This window comes from Rhinatrema bivittatum, chromosome 7, assembly GCF_901001135.1.
Source record: "Rhinatrema bivittatum chromosome 7, aRhiBiv1.1, whole genome shotgun sequence".
Classification (NCBI taxonomy): Eukaryota; Metazoa; Chordata; class Amphibia; order Gymnophiona; family Rhinatrematidae; genus Rhinatrema; species Rhinatrema bivittatum.
The window spans coordinates 108156550-108182860 of NC_042621.1; the positions used below are offsets into that span (position 1 = coordinate 108156550).

General features: G+C 44.4%; 1 protein-coding gene across 2 annotated transcripts in view; it reads right to left on the reverse strand.

Moving 5' to 3' along the window:
* ST3GAL2 (ST3 beta-galactoside alpha-2,3-sialyltransferase 2) overlaps window positions 1–25429 on the reverse strand; it is a 334488-nt gene extending 309059 nt beyond the window's left edge. For both annotated transcript variants that reach the window (XM_029608905.1, XM_029608903.1), the window contains exon 1: window positions 25324–25429. The gene's annotated coding sequence lies outside the window, so the exon portion shown is untranslated. The remainder of the gene's footprint in view (window positions 1–25323) is intronic.
* Window positions 25430–26311: the final 882 nt, after the last annotated feature.

A 26311-nucleotide genomic window follows, 5' to 3' on the forward strand; every position in this document is an offset into this window, starting at 1 on the left:
GGTAACAGTTCAGGAAGGCTCTCCGGGCAGAACAGGCAGCCTGTGGGTCTGGTCGGAGGAAGGCCGCAGGCAGAGTCCAAGCAGGTCGGTCTGGTGGTCACAGAAGGCAAGAAAAGTGTGTCCGAGGGAAGCACAAGGGTCAAAGCCAGGGTATCCGTCCAGAAGTGGTCAGCCAAAGCAAGGGTCAAATCCGAGCGTAGTCAAGGCAAGCGAGGGTCAGTCCCAGGCTGTGGTCAACATGGTCAGGCAGGCAGAAGTCAGTTCCAGGCAACATGGTCAGAAGTAAGGCAAAGGTCGGGTCCAGGCAGCGGTTAGTCATAGTCAGGCAAGCAGGGGTCAGTACCAAGAATCAGTCCGAAGGGTACTACCAGGGAACATGGAGCAGGAACAAGACAGACACTGGAAGACACGGAGGACCACAGGAACACTGAGACGCTGGAACAAGGAGACACTGGAACGTAGGATCAGATACAAGGAACAGGCAAACTAGTACACCAAGGTGTCGACCCGATTGCCAAGGCGAACTTCTGGGGACAGAGCCTCGCCTTTTATACTAGGGCTGTGTGATGTCATCAGGATGCGTCCGAGCCGGGTTTCCCGCGCTTGGCCCTTTAAAAGCAGAGACGTCGGCCGGGCGTGCGCCTAGGGGCGAGGCAGAGGAGATGGAAGACGCGGAGCCCCTACGGGAACTCCGCTGAGAGGCCTGTGGCGTGGAAGAGACTGAGGACGCCTGGGGAGAACGTCGGGAGCTGGCGGCGATGGCGGCAAGGCCGGAGCTGGTAGAGGGCAGCGCGAGGTTAGCAGGGCCGACCGCAGCACCAACGCAGCCGGGACTCGCAACAACTCATTCACCAGCTTTTCTCCAGACTCGGGAAGACTGCACTTTCATTTGCTGCTTGGATTAAAATTATTCTTGGAGGAATTCTGGGCACAGAATTGTAAAATTCAGCATAAAAAAAAAAAATCTTGCACACATATTTAAATATCTGCAAAATTCGTCATACTATATTTATCAAAATGATACAATGTAATCACCGTGTTTGAGTAGTAATTCATTTAAACTTCCAAACAGAAGAAGATTCTTACTCAAAGATGCAAACTGGTCAGGTTTTTGGTGCAGAATCCTCCCAGGAGTGCGGTAATGCTGCACCATTATCTAGGGCTTCTGGCGCTTAGAGATTTTACTTTAGCAATCCACTGAGTCTAAAGGATGCTTGGAGCTGCAGGCAGTGCCGACTTCTTACAGCAGGGTCGGTGGTTGTAGCTACAAATGTCAGCAGTTAATAGAAGTCTTGCAGCCTGCAGCTCGTCTTGGGCTCTGCCAATGGCCAAATGAAAATCCCTGAAATCCATAAGCCCTAACTATAATGCAGTACTCTCTCTATCCTTCTCCCCCAGCTCACCCCTCCAAGAGTCTCTCGTCCCCCTCCACACTCTCCTCTTCCGCCCCCTAAAAAAACTCTGGACCTTTCCCCTGTTTTCTCCAACTCCTCTTCTTGCATCCCTTCCCCTGCTTGACTGTCCCCTCCCCTCGCATCCCTCCCCCAAGCTTGCCACCACGCCCCCCCCCCCCAACAGATCGCTTCTCCCTGTACCCATTCTCATCCATTCTCCCAGTGAACCCGGCACATCCGTCTTCCCGCACCCGGAGACTCTCCGAGCGAGGCACAATCCCTCAACTCTCACGCTGTTCTCAGTCTCGCGAGAAGAGCAAGGGAGTTTGGGGGCCGCGCTTCTCACGCTGCGAGAGCCTCACGGCGCAGAAAGAAGATGCCATCAGCACCGGGTCCTCCCCTCCTAGGGGTGCCCAAATCTGGTTTCCTTTTCTTGCTGGTTTGCAAAACATCAAATACTGCACAGTTTAAAAAAAAATAAAAGGCAAAATTCTATGCAAATTCTGCATTGCGCAGAAATCCCCCGGGAGTAGAATGTTCGATATCCATGTACTGGCTGTTCATAACAAGGCATATCCAGAAGCCAGGAAACCAGTACTGCCTAGGAGCAACGGCAGAGAGGAATTTCTTTCATTCGCCCCGTTGCACATGAAATATACGAAACAACTTTGGCTGCTCCCTAAAGGAACATTTTTGTGCTAACGTTAATACAGTGGAAGAACACTGTCAGTTTTGCCAGCAAGGACAGAAGCAAAAGGAAACTACAGATCAATATAGTGCTGCTTTAAGAGAACTGGTTTCTACTTGCAGTTCTGGAAACGCCGGAGGAAATGATTCAGGATCAATTAATAATTTTTTAAAAAAAGACAGTGATTTCCCCCTATCACGGAACGCCTCTTGCATTGCAAAAAGCCCAGGAACTGCCATGGCAGAAGCAAAGTTAATGGATACAAGGTATGATCGAACCAGTACAAACTCTGAAGCCTTCGCAACCGCAAACAGCTGCAAGATCCTTGGATAAGTATCAAGTCAGTGGAAACAAACCTGCAGACTCCAAAATACATAAAAATCTGTTATCATTGTGGAGAAAAAAGCAACATACTGCAAATTACACTGACTGCTCGGCATGGAAGGCTCAGCATAGACAATGCAAGAAGAAAGAACATTTTGCTAGCACATACAAAAGCACAGAACCGCAACAACCTGCAACTGCTGTACCAGAAGTTACTATTTTTAAGTGTGGATGATCTTACTGAGACTTCTGTAGACGAGTGACCCGGTTACAGTGTTTGTCCCTTCAGTACATTGAACCAGTGTTGGACACAGGCTCTGCAGTCTCCATATTGCCCAAATCTACTTACATGCTTAGCTTAGCACTTATTGCATCCGAGTTGCGCCTAATAAGTTGCTCAAGGAATCCAATTAGTCCTTGATCAGCAAACAATATCATGTAACAGCTAAGTTCTGTATTGTACCAGAGAGGATTCCCGTTCTGGGACATCTGAAATAGCTAACAGTGCAGAGGGGTTCGTTAATAAAGTTAAAATTAGATGCATGATGCTAGTGAAATGGGAACTGTATTGGTTGTTGTAAGGGATATCTCGCAGGAACTTAAAAATCTAATACAAAATGACATCATTAAGGCTAATAATTCTTCTGAGTGGGTTTAAACAGAAGATATTTGTTTGTGTGTGAAATTGAGTGAGCCAGACAAGATAGTGATAGTGGATAGAGACAGATCTACAGGGTTAAAAAAGCAGTGATAGGCCAGCCTGGTGGCAAGTGCTGTTCACTGCCATGTGGATGGTCCCAAGTTTGATCCACGAGTCAGATATTCCGCCCCCTTGGGTTGGCTGGGAGGCAGCATTCATAGCTTGTGGCCAGACTGGAAACCCACAATTGCAAGGTTCTGGAAGGGGCTCTGTTGCATGGCTCCTGGTCACCGCAATGACCAGACTAGGTACATTGGGGGCAGGGATATAAGATAGGGAAAAAAATCCCCAGATAGTTGCAAATAAATCCAAGTTTTACAGCTGCATTGCTTTACAGCCGTAAAACAACTTGATGCCAACCAATCCTGAGACTGGTGCCATCTTTAAATTGGAACCAGCGGGCTAGCTGCGACTGAGAATCACTCCTGTCCCTTTCACCCTCAGATCCAAAACATTTTCGGAGGCAGCAGCCACTTGATTTGTTTCAAATGAACGGAACTGAAAATGGGATTTTCTCAGTTCAAATTTAGCATTCATTTTAAACAAATATGCATCCCTGTACCAGACATGCTACACACTTACTCATATAAAAACACCAATTTATTCATTTAATTTTTAGCCTGTTAGATGATTGAAAATGCTCCCAGCAATTACAACTAAAAACATGGCATAGCAGTCATACATAAAGTAAAAGAAAACACAACAGAATCAACAAATACTTGATATGTAGAAGGTAATAATTAATAAATAGTGTGCAAGCCACCTAGAAATGTTGATAATGCAAATTAGAAATATTTTTCAAATAAATAAACCAGGGGTGGCCAACTCTGGTCCTTGAGAGCCACAACCAGGCCATGTTTTCAGGATATCCACAATGAATATGCATGAGATACATTTGCATACAATGGATGCAATGCATGCAAATCTACCTCATGTCTATTCACTGTGGATAACCTGAAAACCTGGCCGGTTTATGGCTCTTGAGGACTGAGTTGGCCAACCCTAACAAACTTAACATTTACATGCATAAGTAAGTGCACTTGTATTTTATAAACTGTTTAGCGGGAGGTGCTCAGTTTGTAAAATACAATGGACCACCACCTCGAAAGTAAACACGTGTTTCAGTACACACACTTTTTCTTTTTTTTAACTAAGTGATCTGCAAAATTTATACACCTATTTATAAAAGTATGCACCTATATTTTACATGTTAAATAACTAACATATCCACATAATAACCCTCTGATTATGCGCAGGGGGGGGGCAAGTATTTTAGAAAGTGGGCTGATGTATGCATGTACTTCACTTATGAAAATACTTAACTTATGCGTGTACTTCCAAGCACCAGATTACCCAGAGCTTTGCCAGTTCACTCACACCCTCCACTACTTGGCTCCAGATCCCACCACCCAAAAACTGCAGACAGAAGACAAGTCACATTTAATTTCCATGACTTGATTAGCAGGTGTAAAATTCATGCACAAAGTTTGATGATGTATATGCGCATTCCGTTTATAAAATATGCATGTGTGCGCACTTCCAAACTCCACCCCAGAATGCTCTCTCGAAACTGCCTCGACAGGTCCTCTTTGTATCTGCATACTTTTCTGTGCAGCAGTACGCTTATACGCCAGGACCTTCTGAAAATATGCTTACTGGACCATCGGGTGGAAAAACATCTACTGTCTTAGGCTGATCTCAGAACAGAGTGGAGTAGCAGCCTAGTGGTTAGAGCAGCAGGCTGCAAACCAGGGAAGCCAGAATTCAAACTCTGCCACTTCAAACTTAGGGGCCGATGCAAATAAGATGAGCATTTAGATTGTGTGCTGAATTTCAGAGCACAGTTTCTTGACACACAAGGAAAAAAAAGATATTAAACTTCTAAAATAAAATAAAATGCAGTAAGCCAATAGTATACTAATGCATCAGGAGTTAAAAAAATGCGCACAAACCAGAAAATGGGCGACTAAACCACCTCAGACTAGAAGTTAAGTGGTAGCGCTAAGAAAACATGAGGTAAGCCTGTGCTCCTCTCTTAACTGGGGATGAATAGCTAATGCCTTCATTGGAATGAGACTTGCATGAGAGGGCACTAAGGAATACGCACGGTTCTATGTGCACATTTTTTGTGCATACAACTCCTAGCTATATCAGTAGTAAAGTTTCAGCACAAAAACATGCACACAACCGGAGATTAAACTTGCATCAGTCTGTTAGATTATGAGCCTTCTGGAAACAGGGAAATACCTACAGTACAGTAATCTGTTTTGAAATGTCACAAAAGCAGCCAAGTCACCCTTCATTCACTCTATTATTATGTGATTGTATTTGCCTTATTTTAAGCTGTTTCTATTATTTTATTATTTTTTACTTGTTATATTACTTTTATTGGTTGATTGTTTTAATTGTTTACATTTGAAAACCGTTGAGCTTGACAAACAGAATAACGGTACATAAACCTAATAAATACAAAAATAAATTTCTAAAAAGCCAAGATGTAACTGTCTTACTATCGGGATCCTGGCCCAGGGCCTCCCCTGGGTGTAAAAGCCAGAGAGAGTTCTAGGCCTCTCCCACTTCAATCCAGCCAAGGCCTTGCCCAACAATATTATAGAATAGTGGCTGAATTTACCAGTCACCCATCCAGTCTAAATCAAGATATTTGGAGTTAAATGTATTGATCTGATTTCAGAATAAGCCACCTCTGTGCAGAGGCAGGCTATGGGTTCTAAAAGCAGGGCCAAGTAGCCTTCAATTTGCCAGGGACAGCTTCCCGGCTCCCAGCTACCCCTTTTCAAGGCCAAAAACCCAAAGTCACAGGGGCATGTTCTTGGCCCCAGCAACCATCTCGTGTTCCCTTCAGCACCATAGCTTTCCCTGTGCTGGAGATTTAGCCTAATGGTCAGAGCACCAGTATGCCCCCCCAAAGAGTCCCCCAGTCCAAATTTACCACATACAAAAAGGGCAAATAATCTTCACAAACCCTGGCTACTAAGGGCAGCTTGGCCAGCACAGCCAAATGCCCTTTTCCAGGTTGCTCTCTTTTCACAGGTCCATCTTATTTCTGGGTCTGGGCCACCACCTTCTTTTCAAACAGACCTTCGGCTTCTCTGCTTAAAGCATTCTGGGACCAAGATCCATTACAGGTCAGCCCAGATTAAAAATGATAGGGCAGATCACTACCCCCCTCATATAAACAAAGAGTAAAAGTAATTCAACTGATAATTCTCCTCATACAGTATATTTATGTGGAAAACTAAGATATGATATGGCTTGTATGAAATTTTGTAAAGCTGTGTTATGTACAGTGAAAGAGAAAAAAAAAACTGGAAAATTACTTAGTGGAGACTAGGCTTAGTTCCCCAAAACATACCATTCCCAGAGAAGAAGAAAACAGAATCACGCGTTCATGAAGCGCAACCTCTGCTGATTCACAGCAGGCAAAGTGCTTAAAAGGTCTTATTTCGTTTTTAGCTTAAACTAGACGACTTTTAATATTTTTGTTTCAGTGGTTTTTTTATTTATGTTGTTTTGTGGTGAAACACTTGCTCCTAGTCACCTTTGAAAGGGGGTGGGTGGAGGGAGTGTTTCTGGGGTTTAAAATGTTGATTGTTTTATGGTTTTTCAATGTTTGTAACATTTTTTGAATTAGAATAAAAAATTATTTGCAAAAAAACAAAACAAGTAATTTGATTGCACGCTGCAGGTAACAGTAGAAGAATGCCACGTGCCGTCTGTTCTGCCACATGGCCGAATCTGCTGTCCAGCACGTCTTTCCACAGTATTTTTCTCTGCAGGAGACTAGCACATGAAGTGAGACAGCAAAAATCACATCTGCTGTTAAATTCTCTGCAATTTCAGGTCTTCCAGAAAGCTTTTCAGTTCTGCCAGTGTGCTGAGCATTTTAATTTCTCTTTCAACTAGCACTCTTCCCCTGGCAGGCTACAACCCAGAGAATTTCAACAGTGTGGAGCAGCTGGGAGCGAACGCCGTTTTCGGGGCCAGAGCTCATGCAGAGTAATCAGGAAAGAAATCCAAAAAACCTTTCCACCTTGACACCCCAGCTTTTTAGCTGCACGCTCGGTTTCCTGCCAGAATTGTTACCTTTGCTGGGGTATGACAGATGTTTTCTTTGCTGGCCCTGGATCTCTCTGGGTTCTCATGTGAAGAGCAGTCTGTGCACATCTTCAACCCTGCTGTCTCTGTTCATAGCAAGTTATTCTGGAAGCCCAGGCTCCCCATGAATGCAATGAGGTATTTATCCTTCACAGTTCCTGGAATTCCAATAAATTGCACGTTGTTCCTGCACCTGTAGTTCTCCTGGTCCTCTATTCTGTCTTGCAGAGTCTTGTTACTCTTCTCCAGAGTCCTGATTCTCTGCGGTAAATCTGCCAAGCTTTCTTCTTGAAATTACACAGATCTCTGTGCTAGCATGCGATATTACCCTGGATCGCTTAATCTGACATTGGTCACGCTGGCTAAGATGATTTTAGCCACGGCCCTTAGTTTTTTGCGGCTGCTCAGGGAGTTAGAAAATTCTGCAGAATACTTGCTTTGCATATTAAATAAAATAAATTAGGGACCAAGTGATGGTGCGAGAGAGGGCAGACTTGTCTCTGACTTCTCCGAGGGTCCTCTCCACTTTGTTCGGCTTTTGTGGTGAATCCGCCCTTCCGATTTGGGCATCTTTGTTGTTAGTGGCCTGATCCCTACACTCGGCTGTACAGGCTGTCTTGTTCCAATCTGCGCTATATGCTGGAATGGCAACACCAAATGGGGAATTCTCTAAAGATTCTGTACTATTTAGAGGAGCCCGGCAGGGGTGCCCCTTATCACCATTATTTTTTGTTCTTTCGCTGGACCCTCTTTTAAGGATTTTGAATTCTTCCATTGATATACGTGGGACAAATTTTGGGTCGGCTATTTTTAAAGGTGGCGGCATTTGCTGATCATTTGTTAATTCATATCACTGATCCTGTCCAGTCTCTACATGCAGCTTTACTTGAAAGTGGAAACTATGGGCCTTTGGCTGGTTTCAAATTAAACTTGGATAAATCAGAGGCCATGGCGATAGGCTCTTGGAACCCTGCAGAGCGGGGTGACACTTTTCCCTTGAAGTGGGCGGGGACCCAACTCAAATATCTGGGAGTGTGGCTTCCTAGAGATATTTCTAATTTATACTCCATAAATATTTCCACATTACAGGACAAGACCGAGACATCGGTACTTTCTTGGCTGCACTTGCCCCTGTCTCTTAAGGGATGTATTCATTCACTAAAAATGACTATCCTCCCATGCTGGCTCTATGTGTTGGACGTTCTCCCTATATCTTTATGTGTTTCCAACCTTAAAAGATTTCAGGGGGTACTTAATCATTTTCTTTGTAGGTGCAAAAAACCTCAGCTGGCTCTAGAGGTGTTGATGAAACCTATTTCGAAGGGACGCTTTGGGTTACCTGACATACAGGTCTATAATCATGCCATCAAGCTAAGACATATAGGAGACTGGCTCATGAATACCACTTTCTACTCTGATACCATGTTAGAAGCACAGTTGATCTCCCCAGTATCCTTGAAATTTGCACTTTCGGCTGAATATTCAGCGATAGTTCAATGTATAAACACTCTTACTCTCCCTCGCTGACACCCTCCTCACTGGCCTAGACCGAGGTCATAGCTTCATCATTGCCTTCCTTGACATCTCCTCAGCCTTTGACACGATAAGCCACAATCTCCTGTTGTCCCGTCTAACTGACATTGGCATCTCTGGCGCAGCCCTCCTTTGGTTCAAATCCTACCTGGCCAACAGACAATTCTCTGTCAAACTAGGCAACTCAGAATCCACCCACTTTTCCCTCTCCCAAGGAGTCCCCCAAGGCTCCTCCCTCTCCTCCACCCTATTCAATATTTACCTCCTGCCCTTATGCCATCTTCTATCTGAACTCGGCCTCAAATTCTACATCTACGCAGATGATGTACAAATCAATATACCAATTCAAGAATCCATATCCATAACACTAAAATTCTGGGAGAAATGCCTCACATCCATCAATTCCCTTCTCACTAAACCTTCACCTTGCCCTCAACTCCACAAAGACCGAACTCCTCCTTATCCACAGCCACCAAACCCTCAAGCTCTCCCCAGCCAATGACCCAGGTCCCAGCACCCTCACCTCACAGCCTCCAGTACAAAACCTGGGTGTTCTAATTGATCAACACCTAAACCTAAAAAAACACATCAATTCCGTCCTAAAAGAAGGCTTTTACAAGCTCAACGTCATAAAAGAACTCAAACCCTTACTCCACACTCACGACCTCCGAACAGTCATAAAAGCAACCCTCTCATCCAAACTGGACTACTGCAATTCTTTGTATTTAGGTCTTCCCTATTCCACAATCAAATCTCTCCAAATACTGCAGAATGCCACCTCCAGAACCATCATGAATGCATGCAAATCTGACCACATAACCCCCATACTCAAAGAGCTCCACTGGCTCCCTATACCATCTCGCATCTATTTAAGACCCTCACCATAATGCACAAATCCATATACAAAAACTACTCCACATGGCTCAATGAACCTTTCCGACCCACACACTCCTCCCGCCCAACCAGAGCAAACCTCAAAGGTACCCTTCATATCCCATTCCTCAAGAATGCTCGCCTCACCTCAACAAGGGATCGCGCCCTATCTATTGCTGGCCCCACTCGTTGGAATGCTCTACCTACAAATCTCCGCCTCGAGCCCTGCCCCTTTAAATTCAAGAAAATGCTAAAGACCTGGCTCTTCCATCAGGCATATCCAGACTAGATCTATGTACCTTTACACCTCAGCTTCCTCGCCTTACCTTTAACCCCATGCCTCTCCTAGTTAGTACATTAATATGCCGTTCTAAGTTAGTAAGTTAATTTGTTAACTATCCAGTTCTCTTTATCAGGCTCTCCAGTAGAGCCGCCTCCTATGGCAGCACCTTGCTGCAATATGTTCCTTATTTTGTCCCACTCCCCCCTCCCCCTTCCCTGTTCATTGTATTTTCCATCTATTGTATGATGTAAACCGATATGATGTGCTTACTAATGTCGGTATAAAAAAGCTGTTAAATAAATATGTTACTTCTCTCTCCTCTCTACCGAACTTGGTGCTGGTTAACTTCCCAAGCTTCCCTGTCTCCTTGCCTTTCTCCTTTTCTGCCTATTCAAGGTAATGAAGATTTCTCTCCAGGACTGCGAATATCATATTTTCAGAAATGGGAAATGAAGGGGTTGGTTTTTCTGTCACAATTAATTACACTAATGGGTCTATATTATCATTTCCTGATGTATGTACTAGGTTTAATTTGCCTCCTACTGATTTCTTTTATTATTATCAAGTGCGACACTACCTTCAAACACTCCAGGTTAAGGAACTGCAAGCTTCGAACTGGCAGTTTTTACTAGAATGGTTGGACAAGGAGGAACCTAAACATCACTCTTTGTCTTTCTTCTATAAGACTCTGGAAACCAAATATAAAAAACTTAAGTCACTGGACACCACCTGGACTACATGAATTACAGATTCAGTTTCCTCTCTCAGCTTTTATTGCTGCCTTTTCACACATCTCCAAGATTACATGCAATATTCTGATGAGAGAAACCCAATATAAAAACTCTTCTATCAGATTTATATTTCTCAGCGTCATGCGTATCTGGCTAAAATTGCAGACTCTGATCTTTTTATCAAATGCAAGGTGGAAGTGGCAAACTTAGATCATTCTCTCTGGAACTGTGGACTCATACAGTCTTTTTGGAAAAAGGTTTTTCGCTTTGTGGGTCGGATACTGGATCTTCAAATCCCATTTTCTTCCCAAGCTGCATTGTTTGGGATATTTCCGGTGTCCTTCCTAGACACTGGATTTCTAGCGGTATGGATGCCATTCATAAAATCATTGCCACACAAAGCACACAGTGAAGTTTTGAATGATTTTGGTTATAAAATGTCTCCTTTTTGATGTTTTTCCTTTCATAGAAGATGTCCCTCTTCCAGTTCCAGCCTTGCTCCCCTTCATGTCCCCACCCCTCCTCTCTCTATCCACTAGTCCTCAACCCTCCCCAGCCTGGACCTCTTCCTCTCCCTACTCCCAGTCTTCTCTCCCTATCCCAAGTGCTGATATGAAAACAGACTCATTTTCCCCCAGTCCCTCTTTCATAGCCTCTCTCCCTATTCCCAGGTCCCCTTTCACACAATCTCCTCATTCAACGTCCTTTGGCCTGATGATCCCAGCCTCCCTGTCCCTCCCCTCTCCCACTCTGATGGGGCCGGCAGTGGGAGGCAGTGAGCAAAGACACGTTGGGTAGGGTCCTCTTCTACTGCTCATGTCCGTATCCCGATTAGCACTTTGAACCACGAGGGCCACGCATAATCAGAGCCCACGGTTTCCAGCGGCAGCTTTTTCAAAATTCTATAGAAACAGCAAAATCTGTGGCAGCTTTTTAGAAGTGCAAAAATCAACTATCAAGTGAAGAAATATGCTACAAACTTAAGTGTCACTTTTATTTTCAGTTGAAATACAATACAACCGTCCTTTTTATTTTTTCTTGCCAACGTGCTTGTCTTTCCATGTGTCTGAGCTTACTTGTGCTGAAAATGCCCTTAGCATCAGCAGTCTGTCATGCTGTTCAACCACATAAAAAGATGCATGTCAAATACTGGACCCATAGCAACAGACACAAAAAAGGGATTGAATAAGCACGAGCTGGAAACATGTCAGCAGAGTACCAGTCATCAGGGCTTCTATAAATCTGAAATATATGCAGTCTCTGCCAGCTGTGGGATACCACCAGTTGCAGGATTCCCAAAACACATCCAGGTCTTTGGAGCTAGTGTATGGCTGGGCACATATACAGGTGCAAGAGCCTTTGTAAGAAGATGAAATTCTTCCAAAGGACATCACCTCATCTAGGAACTGTACCAAAATCATCTTTGATTTCATTTAGGAGATCTTTGAAGGATCAAATATTCTGCCTTCTTTCTGTCCACCCCTCCCTCCTGTTCCCAGCAGGCTGTTTGTGAAGGGAGAGGATGAAGGTAGGCATCCTGTAGTTTTCTACAGGTGACTGAATTAGAAGGTGGGGGAACTTCTAGTTTGCTGTGTGGGTGGCAGGTTGTAAATTATGCAGCAACAGGCTAATTATACGGTTTCTCCCACAACACAGAACCGCAAGAGCCTTGGGGCTCTGCTCATAGAGCCCCGTGGTTCAAAGTGGCAGTCAGGCCCCAGGAGGGCCCTGCTTGAAATGCTGCTACTTTCCTCCTTCTACTGCTGGCCTGATCAATGCAGGACGGCGACTCAGCCAACGAAGATGGCAGAGGGAAAGAGACAGGAAGTTGCACATGTGCTACTGGCCAGTTTCCCTTGTCCTTCTTGGCACAGTCTCCAGTCTCTCATGATGATTTTCGCAGTAAGGGCCAGATTTTGCAGCCTTTCCTGCACCTGCAGAATTGCAAAAAACCAGGGCCATGATTTTAACCATTTCTTCAATGCTTGGACACATGTCTTTCTTTGGTGCTACCACCATATTGATTTCAAAATTCTCCTGTGGTTCTAGTACCAATGTTGCCATCATTAATTGTCTTCTTTCTGCTGTATTTTGAAGTATGCTTCAAAGGGATTCTGGCACAATTTGTTCCAATTTCTAAAGCTGTAGCGTGATTTTAAAGCTAATAGTTTATGGCTGCCTAGGAACCTCTGCAAGGACAAAAGATTTGACATACTGAATCAGACCAAAAGGTCCATCAAGCCCAATATTCTATTTCCAATAGTAGCCAATTCAGGTCACAAGTATCTGGCAATTTACCAAAAGATTGACAGATTCCTTACTGCTTATCCTAGGGATAAGAAGTGGATTTCTCCAAGTCCACCTTATTAATAGTTAATGGATTTTTCTGCCAGGAACGTGTCCAAACCTTTTTTTTTTTTTTTTTTTTTAAACCAACATTAACATCTTTTACCATATCCTCTGGCAAGGAATTCTAGAGTTTAATTATGCATTCGGTAAAAAGAAAAAAAAGTCTCCTATTTGTCTTAAATGTATTACCTAGTAATTTCATTGTGTGTCCTGCAGTCTTTGTACTTTTAAAAAGAGTAAACAAAAGAATCATGTTTAACCGTTCCACTCCATGCATTTTATAGACCTATAGCATATCTTCCTTCAGCTGACTCTTCTTCAAACTGAAGAGCCCTAACCTCTTTAGCCTTTCCTCATAAGGGAACCGTTCCATTCACTTTATCATTTTGGTTGCCCTTCTTTGTACCTTTCCTAATTCCATTATATCTTTTTTGAGATGCGATGATCAGAATTGCACACAATACTCAAGGTGGGTTTGCAACACAGAGCAATACAAAGGCATTACAGTATTCTGTTTTATTCTCCATTCCTTTCCTACTAGAATGCTAGAAATTATTTGGTTTTTTTTGGCTGCTGCCACCTGCTGAGCAGAGCATTTTAACATATTATCCACAATGATGCCTAGATCCTTTCCCTGGGTGGTGACTCCCAAAGGGGAACTTGCATTGTGTAGCCATGATTTGGGTTCCTCTTCCCTACACGCATCACTTTGCACCTGTCCACATTAAATGTCATCTGCCGTTTGGAGGCCCAATCTTCCAGTCTCGCAAGGTCCTCATGCAATTTCTCGCAATTCTCTTATGACTTAACAACTTTGAATAAGTTTGTATCCTCAGCAAATCTGAATTCCTCACTTTTTGTTCCCACCTCCTAGGTCATTTATAAATATGTTCAAAATCAGTGGTCACAATACAGATCTCTGGGGCACTCCATTATTCATCTTTCTCCATTGAGAAAAATGACCATTTAGCCCTACTCCTTATTTTCTCTCTTTTAAGCAGTTCTTAATCCACAACAGAAAATTGCCTCCTATCCCATGACTTTTTGTCAAACATTTGCTGTTGATATTTAAGGGATAACAGCTTGTACCAACTACAGTCTGTTGCAATTTTATTTGATTTGGGGATAACCGTTACACCAGTTTCCTTCATTGAGTCAGGAAGTTTACCACTGGCCAACAAAATATTAAATAGGTGACCTAACCGTTCTCACAACTTAGTGGCAAATCCATTTACGCCGAGAGACTTGTTTGTTTCAGTGTGTTTAATCGATCCTATTGGAAGCTGCCAATTTCTGTTCATTCATTTTAAGGAATGTTTTCTGCAAAATAGTTGTTTATAGAACTTCCCAAACTCGCGAATGTTTATTTTCTATTAAATCTTTTAACCACCAGTATCATCTTGAAGAAATTTAGTGGCTGCTTTTTGTATTTGCTTTTTAAATTTAATGACTGTCCACTTGTTTCCTAACCATTAGAAAGTCATGCTATACTCTTTCTATGTGGATGTTGTTGAGTTTCCCTCCGACAGCTGTCAATTCCTTCAAAATCTGCCTGTTCCCTGTTCATTCGTGGACAATTTTCAGCCGCTTTAATTGCTGCATTAACCAGTGCCATCAAATCACCAGGGGGGGGGAGGGGTGGGATTTCACTTTCTTTACTCCTACCTGCATGGCACCTCCTCAAGAACTGAGTACATCTTGATAATTGTGGAATTAAGCGCAGGGTTAAAGATTGGAAACTGGACTATGGAGAGACTACGCACCTGTGGAGGTGAAAAAACTACAGTAATGCAGGACCCAGGGAAAATGGGTCTAAAGTCTAAAAAGACAGAATTTTAATAGCTAGACAATCTCAAGAGATGAGCCCAAACGGAAGAACTTTTCTTTATTGACAATAATAAAGAGACTACCAGAAACACAGGCTGAGGGGAATGGAAGGCCATTAAGAGAGGGAATTTGACTGCAATTTGATTGGTTAATGCAGCAATTAAAGCAGTTGAAAACTGCCAAAAATGAACAGGGAACAAGCAGATTTTGAAGGAACTGACAGCTGTCAGAGTTAAAATCAATAATATCAACATGGAAAGAGTATGGTACGACTTTCTAATGGTTAGGAAACAAGTGGACAGTTTATTGCACATTAAATTAAAAAGCAAATGCAAAAAGGAGCAACTACGTTTCTTCAAGATAATACTGGTGGTTAAAAGATTTAATGGAAAAGAAAACGCTCATGAGTTTGTGAAGTTCTATAAACAACTATTCTGCAAGGGAGGAAACAGCATTTCTTAAAATGAATAAACAGAAACTTTCAATAGGATCGCTAAACACATCAAAATAATATTTTGTTGGCCAGTGGTAAACTTTCTGACTCAATGAAGGAAACTGATGTAAGGGTTATCCCCAAATCAGATAAATCTGCAACGGACTGTAGCTGGTATGAGCTGATATCACTTAAGCAGATAGTTAAAAAGTCATGGGATAGGAGGCAATGTTCTATTGTGGATTAGGAACTGGTTAAGAGAGAGAAAATAAGGAGTAGGGCCAAATGGTCAATTTTCTTAATAGAGAAAGGTGAATTGTGCGGTGCCCCTGGGATCTGTACTAGGACCGCTGCTTTTTAGCATATTTATAAATGACCTAGGAGGTGGGAACAAAGAATGAGGTGATCAAATTTGCTATGGATACAAAATGATTCTGATTTGTTAAATCACAACAGGATTGTGAGAAATTACAAGAGAACCTTGAGAGACTGGGAGACTGGGCCTCCAAATGGCAGATGAAATTTAATGTGGTCAAGTCAAAGTGAAGCACGTAGGGGACAGCAACGCAAGTTATGGCTATACAATGCAAGGTTCCACATTGGGAGTCGCCAACCAAGAAAATGATCTAGGTGTCATCCCGGATAATAGGTTGAAGGTCCTCTGTTCAGTGTGTGGCAGCGGCCAAGAAAGCAGATAGAATGCTAGGACTAATTAGGAAGGAAATGAGAATAAAACAGGAATATTATAACGCCTCTATACAGCTCTATGGGTGCGACTGCACCATGAGTACTCTGTGCAATTCTGATCACCACATCTCAAAAAAGATAAAGTGGAATTAAGAAAAGGTACTGAGAAAGGCGACCAAAATGATAAAGGGAATGGAACGTTTCCCTTATGAAGAAAGGCTAAAGAGGTTATGGCTCTTCAGCTTGGAGAAGAAACAGCTGAAGGGAGATATGATAGAGATCTATCAAATAATAAGTGGGTAAATGCGAATTGTTGTTTATTCTTTCAAAAAGTACAAAGATTGGGGGATACACAATGAAGTTACAAGGTAAGCATTTAAGACAAAGAGGAGAAAATATTTTTTTTACTCAACGCATAATTAAACTTTGGAATTCATTGCTGGAAGACATGGTAAAAGCTGTTTGTGTAGCTAGTTGAAAAAAAAATGTTTGGACAAGTTCCTGGAAGAAAAGTCCATAAACCATTATTAAAGTGCGCTTGGGAAAATTCACTGCTTATCCCTAGTGTGATGAGTGGCATGAAAGTGAGCCATTGTTGCTGTGGCGTAGTTGATGCAGCCTCATAGCCAAACCTATGAGGCCTGCGCCAACAGCTGATGAATGCACCCTGAGGTGGAATAGACTGGAGCTTTGTCTATACTAGCCGCCTCCCCCTCAGGTTGAGCCCTTGGGTTCTCGCGTCTGGCAGGTGGAGAAAGCAAAAATCCAAGGGCACCCTGGGGTCATGACAGGCAACAGACTGAAAATACTGGAAACAGGCCAGTGTTTGGGGCAGGCGGCAAGCAAGCATAGTCTGGTGTAAGGCAAGAGTCAGGTCCAGGCAGCAAGCAATTGTGGTCAGATCCAAAGCAAGCGGTCTGTACCAGATCAGATCAAGGATGGACAAAGACACACAAGACGCACTGGACGAGACAGCGGGGCAGGACAAGGCTAGAGCGCAGGAACAATCAAGAACGCAGGAGCAACACACATTGCTGAAGGCTGGAGACCCACTGCTGAGGCATCGTTGAAGCGCCAGCTGGGTGCTTAAATAGAAGAACTGCAGACGTCATCAATGCGCGCTAGCAGATGACTTTCCTGCCTTAGGGTCTTTAAAGTGCATGCACTTGTGTGCTTAAGGAGAGCATGGAGGGTTTGGAGGCTGGGCGTTGGCGTTCTCAGTCTTCATAGTTTGCCTCACAACCAGCCAAATGTAACACCTGGGCATAAGCAGCATGAAATCTATTGACCTTATGAAATTCTGCCAGGTACCTGTAAACTGAATTGGTCTCTGCTGGAAACAGGATACTGGACCTGATGGACCTTTGGACTGATCCAGTATGTCAAATCTTATGTTCTTGTAGCTTAAAGTAAAATACTGCCAGGGAAGTAATAAATGAAGATAAAATGGGAAACAATCCAGATAGACAGTCATAGTATAAGAACATTTTTGAATATCCTATCTGCTCTTGAAGATATGGGGACACCCAAAATGCTCCTGTCAATCGACAAAGAAAAAGCATTGCATAAGGTTGCCTGGGGTTCTTTACTGACTGCGAATAAAAGGAGATAGGTGAGGGAGGGTGTTTTTTACACATGGGTCTCCAAGCTGTATGAAAGGCCAATGGGTGGGGGAATATACTGATCCATTTAACATTTGGAAAAGTACTAGGCAAGGCTGCTGTCGATTTCTGTCCCTTGGAGATGAGGCCCTTTGTTGTAGATATCAGAGAAATTGTGACTATAATAAGGGGATACAATTGGGAGTGCAGGAAGTAAAATTAGCAATGTTTGCGGCTGATGTTTTATTGGCTTTAGCAATACTTCATTTATCATTGCCAAACTGGCTAAAAAAAAATTGAGGTCACTGGTCTCAAGCGACTAAAATCTATAGCTTTGAATATCTGAAAGACTGGGAAGTAGATAGGAAAACGAGGAATTCTGTCACTTAGGAAGCTAAAGGGGGCCTTAAATATTTAGGGCTAAATGTAATAAATGGCATTCAGAGGGACTGTGCCAATAAGCTAACCGAAGCCCTGAAATATGGTCAAGATATTCTATATCCTGGTCTAGCACTAAAGATGATAGTTGTGCTATTTCCAAGCTCTTCCAATGGCAATATACAAACTCTGCAGATGAATTCTTAGACTTGATATAGTGCTGAAGCCACTGAGAATTTCCAGGAGAATTCGGTTTATGGACAAATTAAAGGGAGGGCTGACAGCATCAAAAAAAGTAAAAGCATGGCAATGCTTGTCAGTTGAGTGCAGTTTATGACTCGAGACAGAATGAGTTAAAAAAAAATGGGCTGAAACAGAAGAATTAAAACAGGAGTCAAGAGAAAACACCACATAAAAGCAAAAAAACCACACAAAGTGGTAATATTACCTCCTATTAGAAAATTAACATTTCCTATACTTAAAAAGGAAAAACTTCAATCCTTGGCCTAATTTGCTATATAATTTTTTTTCCTGCATATTAGTAAAGGGTCCTTCAGTTTGCTGACCTTGACTAAAACAGACCATGTCACCCGTTCCAAGGAGGAGGAGGGAGGTGCTTCAACTTCGCTATGGAAATGGGTCCCAGAGATGCTTCGGAAAAAAGATTTTTGAAAAAGCACAAACAGAGCAACATTGGCAATGACCTTGGGAACCTGTTTTGCTTGCAACTGATACAGATGGTCAAGAGACCTTAACGGTTTTGGCAACCTGCCTGGAGAGAATGCAGGTCCTCGGATCAGACATCGTCCCTCGCTGGCACAAGTTGTGGCATAGAGGGAGAGTCAACAAGCAGCTAGCAGGCCGATCCAATAAATCTGCGTGGAAAGCGGGTGCTCAGTGCTGAGCGCCCGTTTTCCTAACGCACGCCCAGCCACCTCTCCTGGGCAGGCAATCGAATATTTAAACGAGAGGTCACGCTAAAAAGAAGGCACTATGAACAAATGTGCGCCCATGGGGCAGATTTTTAAAAAGTACGCGCGCACGAACAAAAGTACACCGGTTTTTAAAAGATATGCGCAAAATCGGCAGCCTGTGCGCGCCGAGCTGCGCAGCCTGCCTCCGTTCCCTCCAAGGCCGCTCCAAAATCGAAGCAGCCTCGGAGGGAACTTTTTTTTTTGTCCCTCCCCACCTTTCCCTCCCTTCCCCTATCTAACCCACCCCCCAGCCTAACTAAATCCCCCTCCCCTACCTTATTTCGTTGAGTTACGCCTGCCGACCCTGGATTTTAAAATCCGGTGTACTTTTGTTCGCGTGCACGTTACTTTTTAAAAATCTGCCCCTATGGGCGCACATTTGTTCATAGTGCCTCCTTTTTAGCGTGACCTCTCGTTTAAATATTCGATTGCCCGCCCAGGAGAGGTGGCTGGGCGTGCGTTAGGAAAACGGGCGCTCAGCACTGAGCACCCGCTTTCCACGCAGATTTATTGGATCGGCCTGCTAGCTGCTTGTTGACTCTCTCTCCCTCTATGCCACAACTTTTGACATCTTGGGTGCCAGTGAGGGATGATGTCCGATCCGAGGACCTGCATTCTCTCCAGGCAGGTTGCCTCTGGCAGGCGTAACTTGCGCGCGTCGTCGGCTCCCTGCCCTGACACAGGCCACTGTGCCGGAACACTCGGCCCCGCCCCGGACCGCCGTCACGTCTCCACCCCCGGACCGCCACCACGCCACCCGGACATGCCCCCCAATCAAAGCCCCGGGACTTATGCGTGTCCCGGGGCTGTGCGCTTGCCAGCAGCCTATGCACCCCGGCGGTCTATGCACTCCCGGGTGCCTGCCGGATTTACGCGCGCAGGGCTTTTAAAATCTACCCCATAGTGCCTCCTTGGCAGCAGGCACCCGGGAGAGGTGGCTGTCAGCGGGTTAGGAAAATGGATGCTCGTTAATTGTGAGTCCCTTTTCCTAACCTGACTGCCGGCACACAAATTTTTTTTTTTAAACATTCTCGTCCTTTCATCCTCTGACTTAATATCGCCATGATATTAAGTCGGAAGAAGTATAGAAAAGTAGTATTTCTATACACTTTCTGGGCTGCAGAGAAATTATTGCCTATGGGGGTTGGACGTGCATTTTGGAAGTGCTAATCCCCTTATAGAATAAAGGGCTGTGGACCCGCATCCAAAACCAATGTATTGCATCTGCCTGTAGGTATATGGGCTTCCCCCTAAGGGGACAGACAAACATGCTATGAGTAGGTGGGCGGATCCTGACTGTTGGGTTTTTACATACTGGATGAAGTGCCCCTCTCAGACCCAGGTCAGGACTTGTTCAACAATGTTTCCATGAGGTACCAGAAGCAAAGTATGTGGGATGTTAAATTTTACAAGGCTCATGTTTTCATTTAGAGGGGATCCTGGGGAAAAAAATCTGCAGGCTGCCCCCAGGCTAGTGTCAGGGCCCCTAAAATGCCTCAAAGGTCTCTCTCTCCGTTCCCTTGGATGGAGGCAAAGAAAAGGAATCTGGCTTCTTTGGTTAGAGACTCTTTTTAATAATAGTGTTTCGAGCGTGCCCAGCAGGCCCAGGGAAGGGTCGAGGGGGCGCAATTGATTACTCCTGCGAGAGAATGAGCCCTTGGCCCACGAGGCGATTCAGGGGGGAACCCAAGACACACCCCGAGGGAGGTGAGATAGTATGGGCAGAACAAGAACACCGGAGTAAGACAAAGCTAGGTCTGAATACCTAGAAGAGACGAGACTCGAAGACTTGGACGGAGAAGAGACGGGGCTCTTGGAGACTTGGGAGAGGCGAGGCTCTTGGAGTCGGAGAAGAGGGTCTGGTCAGCACTTGAGAGAAGTCCAGCCGAAAGAGGATTCCAGTCACCTGAAGACGGACACCGAGTGAGATGGATTTACTCCTGAGAAGGTCGGCTGGAGACGAAGTCTGGGGGACGGCAAGGCTGCTAACGGATTCTTCTGGATCGAGATGAGGAGAGAAGAAATCAGTACACGAGAGAAAGGTACCTCAGGTGCTAGCTGTCTGGACCCCTGGACATCTGGATCTCAGAATGAGTAGACATCTGGACATCTGGGCTTCTGGACAGGCTGACAACAGGAAGAGTGGGCTTCTGGATGAGAGAGATCAGAAGGTCTTCAATGAGAGGATGAATGGACATCAAGACAAAGGACATCTGGACACGGAAGAGGCAGAGATCAGGACGAGGAGCATCCGTACATCCGGACAATGAATAGGCAGACATCAGAACGAAGAACATCTGGACAGCGGAGAGACGGACATCGAGACGAGGAACATCTGGACAGGAGCAGCAAGATGGACCACGATGGAACAATGGAACTCCGTGGAAGGTGGAGAAGCTCCATGGAATCTGGTGTGGTAGTAACTCCATGGATGGTGTTGAACTCCGTCCAAAGGCCCTGAGGAACTGAAGCAGGGCCTTTATATAGGGTAAATCCAGGAAGTGCCCTGAGGACATCATCTGGTGGGGCCGAAGGGTGCTTCCTGCTTCTGGCCCTTCAAGTAGAGACGAGAGGCGCACCCATGCTTGGAGGGAGCCCTGAAGAAGGCGGGCAGAGCTTGAGGCCTGCGGCGGGGTCCAGCCGTGAGGTGGAAGAAGGAGCAGGCCGGCGGCAGCTTCCTGCCCCGAAGAAGAGCAGAGTGGCAGCGGTTCCATGCCGCAGGCAGGGATCCCGGCGAGGGCCTCCCCGCCCGCCGAGGATGTGGTCAGTGGCACGGCTCCCTGCCACGAAGGAAGAAAGCGGCAGCAGGAGCGGCGACAGCAAGACCATGAAGAGCGGCACGGCTCAGCAGCGGTCCGGGCCACGATGAAGAGGAGCGCGTAGGAGTCTGTCCGCGGGATGGCGTCCGTGGACAGGATCATAACAAATAGCATGTACGCATGGAGAACAAATTCATTCTGACTACAGTAACAAGCAAACACCTTTTTTTTGCACTCCATGAACAAAACTGAAACTAAACATGGGTAACTAGGACCAATAATTAAAAAGTGATAACAAGCACAAGTCCTGAGACTTAAAGTAAGCATGAGAATTACGACGAAAACTAAGCCTAGGGAACAGACATCATGGCATGTGCTTTCCCCTTACTTGCATGTGTTCAGCAGATTTCTATATTTTCTCTCTGATGCTTTCCCTTCTAGATCTGTCTTTACACTGTTCGCATGTCTGATTCCATCTGCCAAAGGCACAGCCCCTGGTCAAGGGGCTGCTGCATAGGGAAGCCTACGATCAGGCCAAGGCCTCACTAAAGCTTATCATGTTCTGTCTCTTGTCCTTAGGAAGCCACACCTACACACATGTACAGGCTACAGAACATAACTATCCGTGGGGGGAATCCCCCTTCTTCCCCTGCACCAGTAATGGGATAGCTGAGCCAGGGGTGATGTACCTGTAGGGACCTCTATTCTCAGTTTTTATTTCGTTTTTCATTGGAATTTAAAGCTATAAAACAAACAAACAAAAAAATCAATGGAAAAATTACTTCTCCTCTGTTTTCTCCTTTTTTTTTTTTTAATAACAGTCATTTTTACATTTTTTTTTTTGGTTATACGTTTGAAAATCCCAGGGAAAATAAAATACAAATGAAAAATGAAGGTCCCTGTGTATCTGGAAAGATAGCAGCAAGCAGTTGGTGCTTCCTCTCTACATGGGGGTGGTTGCCTGGAGGGTGGGAAGGGGAATGCAGTGGCTGGAGTGTACATTCCTCTGCCCAGCTGGTCACTGGCGCTGCACAGGTGACTCCAGTAGACTGCTTGGCGTGCACTATGTCGGAAAAGGGCAACCTCTCATTGTAAAGGTCTGGATAGCACAGGAGGAGGAGAAGTTAGCATCCAACCCAGCAGCAAGCTAAGCTGGCCCAGCTTTCTATGTGGGCAGATCATCGGCGCCTATTAAAGAGGGTTCCAGAGAGTTATGGCTTGGGTACATGTTTATTGTGAACAAAGCCCATGACTCTATTATTTCACAAAGTTATTGCACGTTATCTTTCTTGTGCATTATGGTGGGAAAGAGCCCAGAACTCAAACAGCAACAACTGTACCTATGAAAAGGCAACACTGCAAATGCCACGCCAGCTGCTAGAACAGAGTACACAGCCTTTTAAGTGCTGTAGATTGGAAAACTAAACGAGCTGGACTGTTACAGACCCCTACACAGAGCCAGAATACCTTGCCTCAGTTACACATGCAACCCTAGACAGATTCTCACCACAAAATCAGACAAACAAATGTGCAGACAAAAAATGAAATGAAAGCCCCAGGAAGACATGGAGTGCAACACTGGAAAAATAAAAACAAATACAATTTCCCTCTGTACTGTGCAAAATGCAAAGATAATCAGAGATGCAAAAGCTGACAGAGGTAAAAACAAAGACTTCCCACAAAAGAATGAGCAGGAATAACTGTTCAGTCTTCATGGGAACAGGGGAAACAGCAGCTATAGTAGCAAAATGTGTTGAATCCCACCACCAAGCTAAACATCTAATAGCACTAGAGATAATACTGATCACAGCCAGAAGTCTGTAATTATCTTTGTTATTCCTCTTCTGTACCTTGTAATTTTTTCCTTTTACCATTTTATGTATGACTTTGGCAACGCATGACCAACTGTCATTACTAATACAACCTATCATTTCTATAGCACTATTCAGAAAGCCTTAAGAAAGTCCCTGCCTAGTGGAATTTACAACCTAGCAAGGGCACAGTGACAGGACAAATAGGAGGTTTCAGGAAAGTTATTTATTATCAAAAACACAGCTAAAGCAATCAAGGCAATGAATCAAGGACAGCAAGGGTTTCAGATTTAAAAGCAGTTTTAACCTCATGCCAATAAAGTTTCTGGGATCTGATAACAGTGGATGGACAACTCCGTATATGCCCTGTTTCTTAAACATGTCTTCCGAGTCCCTGCTGCTTGCTACAGTCAGACAAGATGATGGATGTTTGATCTGACCCAATCTTGGCAACTCCTATGTATCCATGTTTATTGTCTGCTACCAGTTCTACGGTCTACTTTAACAAGACCCACATCCAATTAGCTGAGTAACGTGCCTTCTTAAAACGTTATTTCATTTTCCAGGCAGCATTTGCCTGCATCATTAAACTAGGAGACAAGCAGATAACCATAAAATATTTCAGAATCACCCTTTCTGGAAGTTTCAGTAATTTTCATGAAAAATGCTTCAAGTCAATATTTAAAACACATATTAAACCGCTACCTGAATGGAGGTATATAAAACTTTTTAAATAGGTTAATCCTATTTTTTTTTATAGTTAGGGCTCAGGTTGTAATTCCTAAACTCTGTGTTCCAAAATTAAAATAATGAATCCTTTCAATGCAATTATGTTAATTTTTTTCCATAAAATGTAATTTGGTAATCAGAACCAGCCCCCTTTTCCTCCAGGTTTATAGTATGCCTGGGTGAATATTATTCTTGGAAACAGCACTATTTAAGCCAAATTAAAAGAGGTGTTGGTGTTCTGTTCATCAGCAGAAAGATGGTCAACAAGCACTACCCTAACACCGGTAACCTAAATAACATCAATATACAGAAAACGATCACAGATAGACAAAAATGCTCTTTTCAGCAACTAAAATTGCAAACTATTTATAACAATAAGGAAAATAAAACTGTTCATCATGTAAGCAAAGAAGCCATGAAACAGGCAAATTGGTATTTTAGGCATGGGGACTGGATTTACTACCGTTTTTTTCCTATTCTGTGTCTGGGAAAGTAACTCAAGCCCTATGGGCTTTACAACTTCTTGATTTTAGCAGAGTGGCTATTAAAGTTTGTTGACATTTTCAAAAAATTTTGGCACATGTCATTTGCTACTGCTTCCAAGAGAACGAACAAGACACGGGATGGTTGTTAGAAACAAAGAAATAGCAAGCTAAACCCCTTTCTTGAGTATTACTTCAACTCAGCAGTTAAAAAGCCGAGGAAGATTAAATCCATTACGAGGGTTCCAGTGTCTTGCAAGGCAATGTCACTACAGCTGCATATTAGATCCTTTCTGGCCGTGCATCACAATAGGGGGAATGCATCGATTCTGCCCATGTGCCAGTGAGGGGAAAGTAGATGCAAACAAAAGGCAGCTCCGCGCTGCGGGGATGAGCCTCCTCTCTGAGCCGGAGAGTGACGGCTCTCGCTTTCCGTGGGCTAAAGGGGCCAGTGGAGGAAGGCGAGCCTGCACCGAGAAGCTTTTTACCCACTGTGGGGAGCAAACCTACTGCACGCTCCCGCTCCCTCCCCTTCTCACCCCCTTTCCATCCATCCTCTCCGGAGGGTTGCCCTTTTTCTCTCTGTCGTCCGATGCCACAGATTGCATTCCTCGGCAGCCACGTTTCCATTAAACCCAGCGGGGCTCTTACCTCACACCAGTCCCCCTCTGCTCTCCATCCTCCTCTAACCGCCGCCCACGCTCTGTGGGTTAGAATTCCCCACCGCAGCTACCCGGGTTAGGGATGCTCTGCCGTTACTTTCTGCGCCGCCGCTGTGCCTGCTGGGATAGAGAGTCCTGCACTGCAGGGATGCCCCCGCTCGCACACTCACGTCAGTCAGGCGAAAAGACTACCACACCCATCGCTCTTCCACAGATAAAAACGAGCTGCTTTTCAGGGGGTTGTGGGGATCGTAGTCTAAAAATAGAACCCCGCTCCTCCTCCTCCCCTGCTGGGTTTTTTTTTTCTTCTAAGGGAAGGAGGTGGTCCTGGAAACCTCCAAGGCTGAATGCAGCGCCGACCATGCCACGTTTTAAGTGGGGGGAATGAAAACGGTGCATTTTAATCAGCAGATTAAAACATCAGGGTTAGCTAGATTCTTCTGCTTGTATCATGGCTTTTTCCTTGCCTCGATGGTCTTATTTGATTGTCTCCTTTACGGGCAAGTATAAGAGGCTTGAAGCTTGGCACAGACAGGACCTGTGGCGGCTGGCAGAGTCCATCCCACTGGCCACTAGGATACCAGATGTTCCTCTTAAACAAGAACAGGATGCACAATGTTCTGTTTTTCATCTGGCTGCACTAATTTGATAAAATTATATATATATAAAGCACATTGGCATCGGGGATGGATTTAGGATTTCACCGCCCTTAGACACATTTGATGCTTTCAGCTCCCCGCTGCCTGTAAAAGTCTGTTACAGAGTAGCAGAGGATTGTTCTCTGCTGAATGAGAGTCAGAAGAGCTGGAAGGCAGCTCTTAGCCAGAGCTGCCGCCCCTAAATGTTTGCTACCCTAGGCACAGATATAATGGGTGCCTACGGCCAACTTCAGGTCTGATTAGCAGGTTTAGAATTTTAAAAAAAGGAGTATACAGATGGTCTGATGTATCATCATTCTCCTTCCTCTCATCTTTCCT